This window comes from Symphalangus syndactylus, chromosome 1 (genome assembly GCF_028878055.3).
Source record: "Symphalangus syndactylus isolate Jambi chromosome 1, NHGRI_mSymSyn1-v2.1_pri, whole genome shotgun sequence".
NCBI classification, from domain to species: domain Eukaryota; kingdom Metazoa; phylum Chordata; class Mammalia; order Primates; family Hylobatidae; genus Symphalangus; species Symphalangus syndactylus.
The window spans coordinates 49,539,461-49,551,501 of NC_072423.2; the positions used below are offsets into that span (position 1 = coordinate 49,539,461).

Below are 12,041 nucleotides of genomic sequence, written 5' to 3' on the forward strand. Positions count from 1 at the left end.
CTCCAAATTAAATTGATCCTCTTTAAAACACTTTCAAGATATATGTAACTCTTGAAAGTTTCTTTTAGAGAACTCAACATTGGCTAAAACACATGTCTTAATTGGAAGATATGCTCAACTAATATTCATTCGAGTGCCATGGGAAAGTTCCTAGGCAATAGTTTATCCTCCCAGGAACTGCCTGACTTGGCCTCAATTCCTTTCCAACAAGCAATGTTTAATTTGTAATTACTTTTCTCTTCTGGAGTGCTAAATAAAAAGATGGTATGGACAGAAATATTGTTTTTATTTTATTTTTCAGTTATTATTAGTTTCTCAACAACATAAAATATCGCTATATTTATCTTGGAAGACTGTAAGAATCACATGCAGTTTTTCTTCTGGTTCTTTGAAAACTGTTATCCGGGATGCATGAAGTTATTTGGGAAGATCCACTCTTTGACGAAAAGGACAGTATTCAAATAACAAAAAGCTTTGGAGTGCTGGGAATACCAGACCCTAAAATGCCAGGAGTGCAGTATGCTAACTTTGGGAATGGCAACAGGTTGCATGCAACCTGAAATCATCAGGCATAGAGAAGGCTAGAGTCTTACAGCTATAGCAATTAGCATCTAAATGATCACCATTATCCTTGGCTTCAAAACCTATACTCTTTATGTCAACTATTCTGTACTCTGTTTGTTTGTTGGTTGAGACAGGGTCTCGCTCTATCACTAGGCTGGAGTGTAGTGGTGCAATCCCAGCTCACTGCAACCTCGACCTTCTAGGCCCAAGTGATCCTCTTGCCTCAGCCTCTTGAGTATCTGGGACTACAAATGTGTGCCACTATGCCAGGCTAATTCTTTATTTTTATTTTTGTAGAGATGGGGTCCCACTAATCTCTTATGTGTAGATATAAAAGACCAGCCTCTAAATGCACAATTCATTCTTCTTTATATATAGAAATCTGTGGTACCCTCAACCTAAACAAGTACATATTAATACTGGCCAGTGCCAGGTTTAAGCTCAGGCTTACTTTATAGGGAGGGGAAGGAAGGTATGAGAGTAAGGACACAAGACACTCTTGACAATCACATAAAGAGACATAGAGGATGGGCTCAGTGGCTCACACCTGTAATCCGAGCACTTTGGGAGGCCAAGGCAGGAGGATCAGGCCAGGAGTTGGAGACCAGCCTGGGCAATATAGCAAGATCCTGTTTCTATAAAAAATAAAATTAGCCAGGTGTGGTGGCATGTGCCTGCAGTCCTAGTCCCAGCTACTCAGGAGGTTGAGGCAGGAGGATCCCTTGAGCCCAGGAGGTTGAGGCTGCAGTGAGCTATGGTCATGCTACTGCACTCTAGCCTGGGCAACAGAGCAAGACTCTGTCTCAAGAAAAAACCAAAACCAAAACCACAGATAACACAAGGCAGTATAAGGTAGTGACTGCTAAAACATACAATATGCTTAGTGTATATGTAAGTTTTATCAAGGTATAATTTGAGTATCATAAAATTTACTTATTTTAACTGTAGAGTTTGATAAATAGTAACTTTATATAGCTATGAAAGCATGGCTACAAGCCAGTTTTTATTTTAAATTTGCATGGTACTTAGATATTTCTTTTTAAAATCCAGTTTTAGAATATTTCCTTGTTCCAGAAGGTTCCCTCTTGCACATTTGTAGGTAATACCTGCTCCCGGCCTTAGTCTGGTCCTAGCCCCCTCTCTATCTCTATTTATTGTTTTACCTTTTTTAGAAATTATTTTCTATTTTCATAAAAACTCTTTGCGACAATATTTTTATAACAAATTTGCAGATAAGGAAAATAAGCCATAAAGAGCCTATGTGACCTGCCCAAGGTCACCGAGCTATAAGTGATGGAGCTAGTATCTATGTCCAAGATGACCTGAGAGCTTTGGCCATTACACTATGCTGCTGTAATAAGTACTATGAAAAGTCTGAGGAATTAAGAAATGGGAGAGTTCACATTTGGCTATAGGATTTGGGGAACATTTGATGCAGGAGGTAGGATTCTTTGTTAGGAAACAATGACGAGCATGAAATGGGAGACAGAGACTTACATTAGCAAAAGCATTAAATTGAAAACCTCAAGGCTAAATATTTCATTTAGTCAGGAAATATTTATTGAACATCACTATGTCCTTGAACCCTGCTAATCACTTTAAATGTATTATCTCATTAATCCTTACAACAGTCTTTATATTATTGTACTTATTTTATAGATAAGGAAGTGGAAATTGTAAAAAGATCAAGCAGCATGTCCAATATCACCCAGCTGGTAAGAGCAAAGCTGGATTTTGAATGCAATCAAGGTCTGTTTGGCTCTGTATGGCAAACTTGTAAGCATTATTTTAGAGGGACTCAAAAATAAAACAGTAACAACAATGATAAAAAAAATACCAAACTGGTCTTTGGAGAGATTAATTTTGAGGCAGAATTTAGAATAGAGTGGAACAGATAGAACAAAGGCAGGCAAAGCAGTTCACTACTAATACAATTGTCTGGGTAGAATCTGGGTGATGTAAGAGGAAATTAAGACGGACAAATAGGAGCAGAAACAACTGAAAGGGATTTGTGAGTGAGGTGAAAGGGAAGAAGAAATGCTTGGTAGTGACAGAATATAAATATATTTTCGGTCACTGTCACAGAACACCTGGGGACAATTTAAAGAAGGAATTTTAACAGATGGTCCAGGGATTTTTATAATTGAAGAATGTACTTCAGGAATGTATAAATACCTCATAATTGTAAGGCACAACAATGTATATATGTGTGCTCATTTATTTTTCTGAAGAAAGAAACCATATCTTTTACCAAATTCTGAAAGGGTATGGGACCCTGAAAAGGATAAGAATGATTGCTGTAAAGCACAGACCAAATTTAACTGTTCTTTTTTCTTAATTCTCTAAGCTCTATTCCTTATTGCATTTCCAGAAAGCTATACATCAGCTTGTAATTGTATTTGTTCCCTTTATAAATTTTATTTAATATTAAGTATACCAACAATTACAGTTATGCATATTCATGGAACTCTATATTCCTGTATATTTAAACATACACACACACAAATACAGACACACACACACAATAACAACATGTGCTTAAAAAAAAAAAAAATGCTGGCAGAGTGCGGTGGCTCAGGCCTGTAATCCCAGCACTTTGGGAGGCCGAGGCGGGTGAACAATGAGGTCAAGTGTTCGAGACCAGCCTGGCCAACATAGTGAAACCCCATCTCTACTAAAAATACAAAAAATTAGCTGAGCCTGGTGGTGGGCACCTGTAATCCCAGTTACTCAGGAGTCTGAGGCTGAAGAGTTGCTTGAACCCAGGAGGCAGAGGCTGCAGTGAGCCGAGATCGTGCCACTGCACTCCAGCCTGGGTGACAGTGCCAGACTCTGTCTCAAAAAAAAATTAAAAAAAAAATAATAAAATAAATAAATAAATAAATAAATAAAATGCTGGTAAGAATATTACTAGGCTAATTGATTCCATACATAAATGTGTATGTTTATATACATGTAATATATGTGAATGCATTTACATAAACACACACATATATTTTCACATGCACAGATGGAATTGATTATAATGGATCATGTCCTATTTAGATGTAACTGGGTATATTTCATGGCAATTTTTTTTTTTCTTAGAGCTCAATGTTTAAGAAAACTCTGTTTCTGGGCCCTTTGTTTTATTTTATATTTTTTAAATGGCTGAGCCATATTATCTATTCAGTTTAAAGAATAAATTATACAGACAAAACCAGTGTCACCCATTCCCAGCTCAAGAAAGCAAGCCCTGGCAGCGCTACCACCCGGATACAATACCAATATCCATCCCCAGTCACAATTCCTTCTTGCCTCCAGGGGCCCCAACTATTCTAATAATTATTTGCTTCTATTCTTTATAGTTCTACCATTTATGTGTTTGGTTAAACATGTCATTTAGTTTTGTTGCTTTTGAACTTTAGAAACATATTATGTATATTATTTTTGAGACTTCTTTTGCTTAAATTGTCTGCAAAATTTACCTATGCTGATAATTTTTATGTACTGCAGTTTCTTTGTTTTCTTTGCTAAGTACTATTCCATTGTATACATTTATGACTTTTTATCCATTCTGCTATTGAGGGACATTGGAGTATTTCTGGTTTGGGGCTATTATGAAGAATGCTGCTGTGGCAGATGCTGTGAGTTATCCACCAAAATGTACTCCTTCCTTCTTCCTAGGTACACAGCTAGATTATATTCCCTAATCCTCCTTGTAATTATGTGTGGTCAGGTGGAAAGCCAGTGGACATTATATGTGCCACTTCTGTTCTGTCCTATAACAACTTTTCATATGTACTCTTCCAATACCTCTCCTTGTCCTTGGTGACCTACTATGGCAGAGTCAACAAACAATTTCCTATAAAGTTGGGCAGACAGCATGAAAGAATGTTGGATTTTGTCAAATGCTTTTTCTGTGTAAACTGAGATGATCATGTGGTTATTCCTTCATTCTATTAATGTGTATTACATTGATTGATTTTTGTACGTTGAACTGCCTTTGTATTCCTGGGCTAAATCTCACTTGTTATGATGTATAATCCTTTTAATATGCTGTATTCAGCTTGCTAGTATTTTGTTAAGCATATTTTCACCCACACTCATAAAGAATACTGGTCTATAGTTTGCTTTTCTTGTGACATCTGTCTCTGGCTTTGATATCAGGGAGGGGGGCACGGAAGTGCAGGGATGAAAACGGCAGGGTCCCTGGTGAGGGTTCCACCATCGGGCCTGTGCCCACGGACCAAGGTGAGGACAAGCACTCTTGCCTGGCACCCAAATGTTGCATTTTCCAAGACCACCCTGGCCTGCCACCCACACATCCTGTGCCCATAAAAACCCCGAGACCCTAGCGGGAAGGGACAGAAGCTGATGGATATCAAGAGGAACACACCGGCAGAAGAGCACACAAGCAGCTGGACGTTGAGAGGAGCAGAAGAACATACCAACAGGCACCAGCGGACACTGGCAGGCCATTGGCCGGTGGAACGATGCAGACAGCGAGGAGAATTTGGCCAAAGCGGTTGGAAAAGAGTCCAGCCGCTAAGCAGCCCAACTCCAGGGTAAAACTACCTTCCCACTCCATCCCCCTTCTGACTTCCCATCCATCGGCTGAGAGCTACTCCCACTATTAAATAAAACCTTGCATTCATTCTCCAAGCCCACGTGTGATCCAGTTTTTCCAGTACACTAAGGCAAGAACCCGAGATACAGAAAGCCCTCTGTCCTTGCGACAGGTAGAGGGTCTAATTGAGCTGGTAAACACAAGCCACCTATAGACGGTAAAACTAAAAGGGCACACGGCAGCAAATGCCCACTGGCGCTTCAGGAGCTGTAAACATCTACCCCTAGACACTGCCGTGTGGTCGGAGCCCCACAACCTGCCCGTCTGCATGCTCCCCCTAGAGGTTTGAGCAGCAGGGCACTGAAGAAGCGAGCCACTCCCCCATTGCACACCCTGCAAAGGAGATAGGGGAACTTTTCCCATTTCATTAGGATGTATTCTTTCCTCTTACATTTTTTGGAAGAGTCTGAGAAGAATTTGTGTTAATTCTTTAAATATTTGGTAAAATTCATCAGTGAAGCCATCTGGTCCTGGGCTTGTTTTGTTGGGAGGTTTTGATTACTGATTCAATCTTTTTACTTGTTATATAGGTCTATTCAGATCTTCTATTTATTCTAGATTATTTGACTTTTTGGTGTGTCTATTGTTTGCCTCATTGTTATTTATTTTTTTAAACCCCAGGTGCCAGTGGTGTGTTCATCTGATTTTCAGTGTTTTCAAGGAATGTCCTATATGTAGCCACTCTCTGCCCAGAGAAAATTTAGTCAAACAAAACAAAGGCAGGCTCCATGTGTCAGCCCTTTAGGGAATCCACAGACAGGTTAAAATAGAGAAACAATCCCTTGAGAACACGGTCTGCTTTGCTTCCTCAGAGGGCAGATACTAAAACCTGGAACTCAGGCTGCCATCTTTTAGACTGCTGCCACGCTGGGAAGAGGGGAGGGCAGGGGCACCCAATCTTTTGGCTTCCCTAGGACACCTTGGGAGAACTGTCTTGGACTACATATAAAATACACTAATGATAGCTGATGAGCTTAAAAAAATCGCAAAAAAACAAAATCTCATGTTTTAAGAAAGTTTACAAATTTGTGTTGGGCTGCATTCAAAGCTGTCCTGGGCCACATATGGCCCACGGGCTGCGGGTTGGGCAAGCTTGGGGTAGGGCAAGACTAAGTTAACACTAAAGTCCTCCTACAATGCTTCAGTAGCCTTTCTCCTGGCTAAGAATTGGTTTTGTTTCTGTAAGTCTTTCACTATCCTCCAGAGTTCTGATAAGGCAGCTTCTGACAGTTTTTGCAAGATTTTTCAGTGTTTCTTGGGAGAGATGAAGCCCTGAAGGTACCTATCACACCATTTCCACTGATGTTTCCTGATGCATTTATGACACTAGAATAACTCTGTTACCCAAAGCTGACAAGGTCATTACCAAAAAAAAAAAAATTACCACCCCAATATCTCCCAATCAATGTAATCATTAAACTACCTTCTGAGAAGAAAAAAACATAACATGATCGTAAGTATAGAAAAAAAGATTTGATGAAATTCAACACCCCTTTATGACAAAGACTTCCAGCAAACTAGGAGGAAACTTTCTCAGCCCGATAAAGAGCATTTTCAAAAAGCCTCCAGCTGCTCTGGCGCGGTGGCTACCTGAGGTCAGGAGTTTGAGACTAGCCTAGCCAACATGGTGAAACCCTGTTGCTACTAAAAATACAAAAAATTAGCCGGGCATGGTGGTGAGTGCCTGTGGTCCCAGCTACTCAGGAGCCTGAGGCAGGAGAATCGCTTGAACCCGGGAGGCGGAGGTTGTGGTGAGCCGAGATCGTGCCATTGCACTCCACCCTGGGAAACGAGCAAAAACTCCGTCTAAAAAAAAAAAAAAAAAAAAAAATTAGCCGGCGTGGTGGCGCACACCTGTAATCCTAGCTACTCAGGAGGCTGAGGTGGGAGAACTGCTTAAGCCCAGGAGGTGGAGGCTGCAGTGAACCAATATAGCACCATTGCACTCCAGTCTGGGCAACAAGGGCAAGACTGCTTCTCAAAAAAAAAAATAAATAAATAAAATAAAAATAAAATAAAATAAAATAAAATAATAAAATAAAAAAAACCTTCAGCTAAAATCATACTTAATGGTGAAAGACTATCTTTTCCCTATAAGGTTGGGAACAAGGCATGGAAGTCTACTTTTCTCATTGTATTCTATATTGTAATAAAACCCCTAGATGGTCTAAGGCACAAAAATTAGAAAGAAAGTGGTTGTTATGGATTTAGTTGTGCCTTCCCTAATTAATCTGAAGTCCTAAAGACCAGGACACCTCAGAGACATATTTGGAGACAAGACCTTTAAAGAGGTAGTTAAGTTGAATGAGGTCGTAGGGGTGGGCCTGAGAGTGACTGGTGTCCTTATAAGAAGAGGAAGCGTTCCCTGGGATGCACACACAGAAAAGGCCATGTGAGGATGCACAGAGAAGGCAGCCATCAGCAACCCAAGAGGAAAGGCTTCAGGAGGATTGACTAGAAAAGAGTATGAGGATTTATTGAAAATGGAAATGTACTATATCTTAATTGGGGTAGTGGTTACACGGGTATATATAATTTTCAAAATTTATCATACTATACATTTAAGGCCTCTACAATTTAGTGTATATACATTAAACCTCAATTAGAATACAAGACAATAGAACCCCCTCCCCCCCATATTTTCTTGACTCCTAAGGCAGCACTTTTTTATTTTTATTTTTATTTTTAAGACAGAATCTTGCTTTGTCACCCAGGCTGGAGCGCAGTGGAGCGATCTTGGCTCACCGAAACCTCTGCCTCCCTAGCTCAAGCAATTCTTCTGCCTCAGCCTCCCAAGTAGCTGGGAGTACAGGTACGTGCCACCACACCCGGCTAATTCTATTTTTAGTAGAGACAGGATTTCACCATGTTGGCCAGGCTGGTCTCGAATTCCTGACCTCAGGTGATCCGCCTGCTTCAGCCTCCCAAAGTGCTGGGCTTACAGGCGTGAGCCACCACACCCAGCCAGTGCTATGTTTAAGAGCCCACTCTACTGATTTCTCTTTGACATTACCAATTGATCACCATAAGAACTTTGAAGAGACAAACATATATTTTGCTTAAATCACTAAATCACAGCAGGTACTGAGGTGAAAAAGTCTACCTGAGTAGGTCCTTATTTTGGGGAAACAGGATAAGGGCATCGAAAGAAAAATCAATACATACAATGTTATGTTAATTCATTCAACAAATGTATAATGAGTACCTACCACACCACATGTTAAGCAATGTTGTAGGAGATGGGGGTACAACAGTGAACATATGGAACTTATATTCTGACGGAGAAGATACAAAACATATATAATAAATAAGTAAACCATACAGTGTTTTGAGAAATTTCTTTCCATTTTAGAGAATGGGAAATGTAGACCCTCTGGTTTAGGTGACAATATTTCATATATATTAACATTAACTCTTAACACTAGTCTGTTATATTTGAATTCCTTTTTTTAGTGGATTAGCCAGCAGAATTCATTCTACATATCTGGGTTTATTCATAGCCCTGTACTATGCTTGCATTCTATGTGCTGTTGATAAAGACATCAACTTTTAGCATGTCTTCAGCTGAGATTTCTGGGAATCAGAAGTAGTATCTTAAGGTACCCTTATGGATGAACAAATAATAATGCTCATGATGGTAATAATAAAAGAAACATGAGAAATGCTCCTTAGAGGCAAGATAGAAATGATTTCTGTACTTTGGACACTCCAATTGTTCATTTCTTTAAGAATGTCACCTACTTTAATCCACCTGGGGTTATGAAGAGTACTCACATCATTTTAAGCACAGGCTCACTTACAGGAACAACTAGGAGCTTCTGAGATTATTCTTTACTTCAGATGAGTCTAGAATAATCATCTTCCAGTAAAACAAAATATGTGTTTGGGAGTTACTAGGGGACCTCAACCAGTGGCAGCTGCTATATAAAATCATATAACCTAAGAAAACCCCAAAGACAAAATGAAGGGCACCATCTATACCACCAGGTAAATCCAAATTACGCTAGGTTCAGCCTCTGCCAACATTTTAAGGGAATTTAGAGATTCATGAAGGAGGAACAAAAAGGAGGAAGGGAGCGGCCAAAGTCAGGTTTTACAGCCTGACTTAGGAATGGGCAGTGCCAAGCTCAGAGGTTTAACATTTCAGTTCTGGAAACTGCGCGCTCAGTGGCTTCACAGCCTCTGCTAGCCCATCAACATAACAAGAAAAAAATGCCCTCAGTTTTGAGGGCTCTCATAAAAGGGAATATCGATGATTGCTCAGGAAAGGGAGGTTCTAGGCAAGCTGGTGGAAAACGTTTTGAGGCTACAAGGGAGGAAAAAAGAGGAATGAAAATCAGATGTTTCCAGATTTATGCCTTTTAAAAGTTCTTACTCAAGTTTAGATTTTCCCAAGTATTATCTCCCTGTTTGACATTGCTCAATAAAAGCAACTAAAACTGATGAACAAGTTTATATATCTTAAGTGTAATTTTGACAATACTGTACATATCTTTGCTATCATAAATTTGTTTCTTGAGACAATAGTCTGGTCTTTTTTTTTTTTTTTTTTTTTTTTAACATGTTTAGCATCATAAAGCTGGCAGAATGGTGAGGAGGATAGGAGAGGTAAGGGAGTAAGAGACTGGTAATAAAGATTAATGGTCTTGTAGTAAATGTCCTGTGTAGTACTTAATGAGTAAAGGATAACAGCAAAAGAAACAAAAGATATAAGACAGAAGAAAAGTATATTAAAAAATTCAGACACACTAAAGAGGGTAAAGCAATTAAGAAGGTGATAAACCAAGCAGTGTAACTTAGGTGATTAGTGCTAGGTCATCAGCCTTATGATAAACAGGGTTTCCAAGTCTACTGCGCACCCATGGAAAGTTTATATCTCCCATTTGGTTGGATGCCACAGTAAATGCCAATGCAGTAACTTTGCCCTGTACTATAATCTGCATACACTAGCTGTGCAATGGGCAGAATGGCTCAAAGGGGCAACTTTAGTCCCTTTAATGGTCATGTAGATCATAATTTTGCTAACAGCTCCATATTGGAATAAAACAAAAGGAAAATACAAGATGGTCTTTTTCATGAGTAGAAAAGAAAGTCAGTAGTTCCTGTGAATGCCTTAAAATAAAAACTCTTAAAAAGATGAAAAAGTTTCTATTCTTTTTTTTTTTTATTGCAACACTACAACCTTCCTCCACCCCCACAAAAAAAGGGGAAAAAAAACCTAATGGAAAGAAAAATAAAACCATGAGTGAAAACTATTCCTGAAAACTTTGCAGAATTGTAACAGCTTTCACTTGGTTAAATTGATTGGTATAGCAACATTATAAAATGACTATTAGGATTCATTGTGCACAACAGAAAGTGCTGAAATGTCAGCAGACTATACAGCAAAAAGTAATGGGTTCTGAACCCCTGTTAGTCAAAAATGATTTTGTTTCAAATTAGAAATTGATTTTTTTTGGACATAAGCCCTTTTCAGGCTTCTGGGTCCTGTAGCTAGGCCCAGGAGAGATTAACCTCCACCACAGCAAGGGCTGGCCTGATGATATCTTTCTCAAAGTGCCTTTTCAATTGCTGCTTTCTACTGTTGCTGTGGTCTTAACCAATAATACAAGTTATTTGTTCTTTTGCTATTACACTATATTTTTCTCATTTTGCCATTTTATCTTAGTGCTGCCACACAACACAAATTTGAAGACAAGTTAACTGAAGACTATGTTAAGCCTTGCAGTGTAACCACCACACCAGTTGTGACTAGTTCTTCACTCTCCAAAGCGCAATGACTAAGAACAGAGGAAGCTGAGGTAAGAGTTTTCCATTTCTGAAGGACTGCTAACAGAGAAAGTAAAGATTCTACCTCATAAAGTTTCTCCAATTTAATTTTTATTTTTGGAAGCAATGTCTAAAAAGAAGCTTCTAAATTGTTCTAAAGCAATGGAATTCTACAAAACCTTTCTTTGCCTTACATCTAACAAAATGTACTTTTGCTTTTATTTCAAATTGTGGATAGTCCTCCCTCCCAAAATTTGAACTAATTATCATTTCTCAATTATGTGGAAGAGGATTAAACAATTTCTAGATTAATCATAATCAAACCCAAAAAGCATGACAGAGCTAGTAGCAGATGAAGAGAGGCAGGGAGACATACACCTGCAAGATCTCACAAAGCACTGCCCAATTTTCAAATAAATAAATGTGACGGTGGCTACAGAGATTATGAAAAGTAGGTTGCATGACACCAGAGGTAGAAAGGTGCTGGCTCAGTAGGAAAACAGGTAAATAAGAAGGAAATCAGGGTTAATGGTTTTGAGAAGGGAAAAAAGATACTAGGAAAGAGGTGTGAGCAGGAGAGGGCTCAGAGGTCTTTTTGGCTCTTTGTTTCCTGTACATCTTTTCTGTACAGTAAAGCTCAGACTTGCTCCATTCTTTTCCAAAGTCGTTCCTTTAAGGATGCCAGGAAAGATTAAGCCAAAAGCCTCTCCAGGAACAACTGGGAAACAAATAAATTTGCTTCACTCAACATTTAACATAGTTACTTATAATTGATTTCTTTAAAATCTACCACATATAACAGGAAGTATTATTGACACTTAAAAGACTGCTAGGCAAAAAATGCTCTAGACTTGTGAGGTTTTGCTTTAGTCACAATATGGGGAATTGTCCATGACCTCTCCTCCACCCTCCCCATGTTTCCAGTCAATTGAGGATTAACTGTAGTTGTTAGGGTTTATTTTTCCAGGAGAGATTTATGTTCAATATCTTGACCTCTTTACTCACTTGGAACATTATTTTAGTCTATGACCATACTTACTGCTGACTAATTCTTAACAGTTATTGCTTGCAAAAAGAGGGACAAGTTGGATACAGTTTT

At 39.0% G+C, this 12,041-nt stretch overlaps 1 protein-coding gene across 1 annotated transcript in view; it reads right to left on the bottom strand.

The window, feature by feature from the left end:
• KIAA1328 (KIAA1328 ortholog) overlaps positions 1-12,041 on the bottom strand; it is a 392,043-nt gene that overhangs the window by 70,813 nt on the left and 309,189 nt on the right. The window lies entirely within an intron of this gene.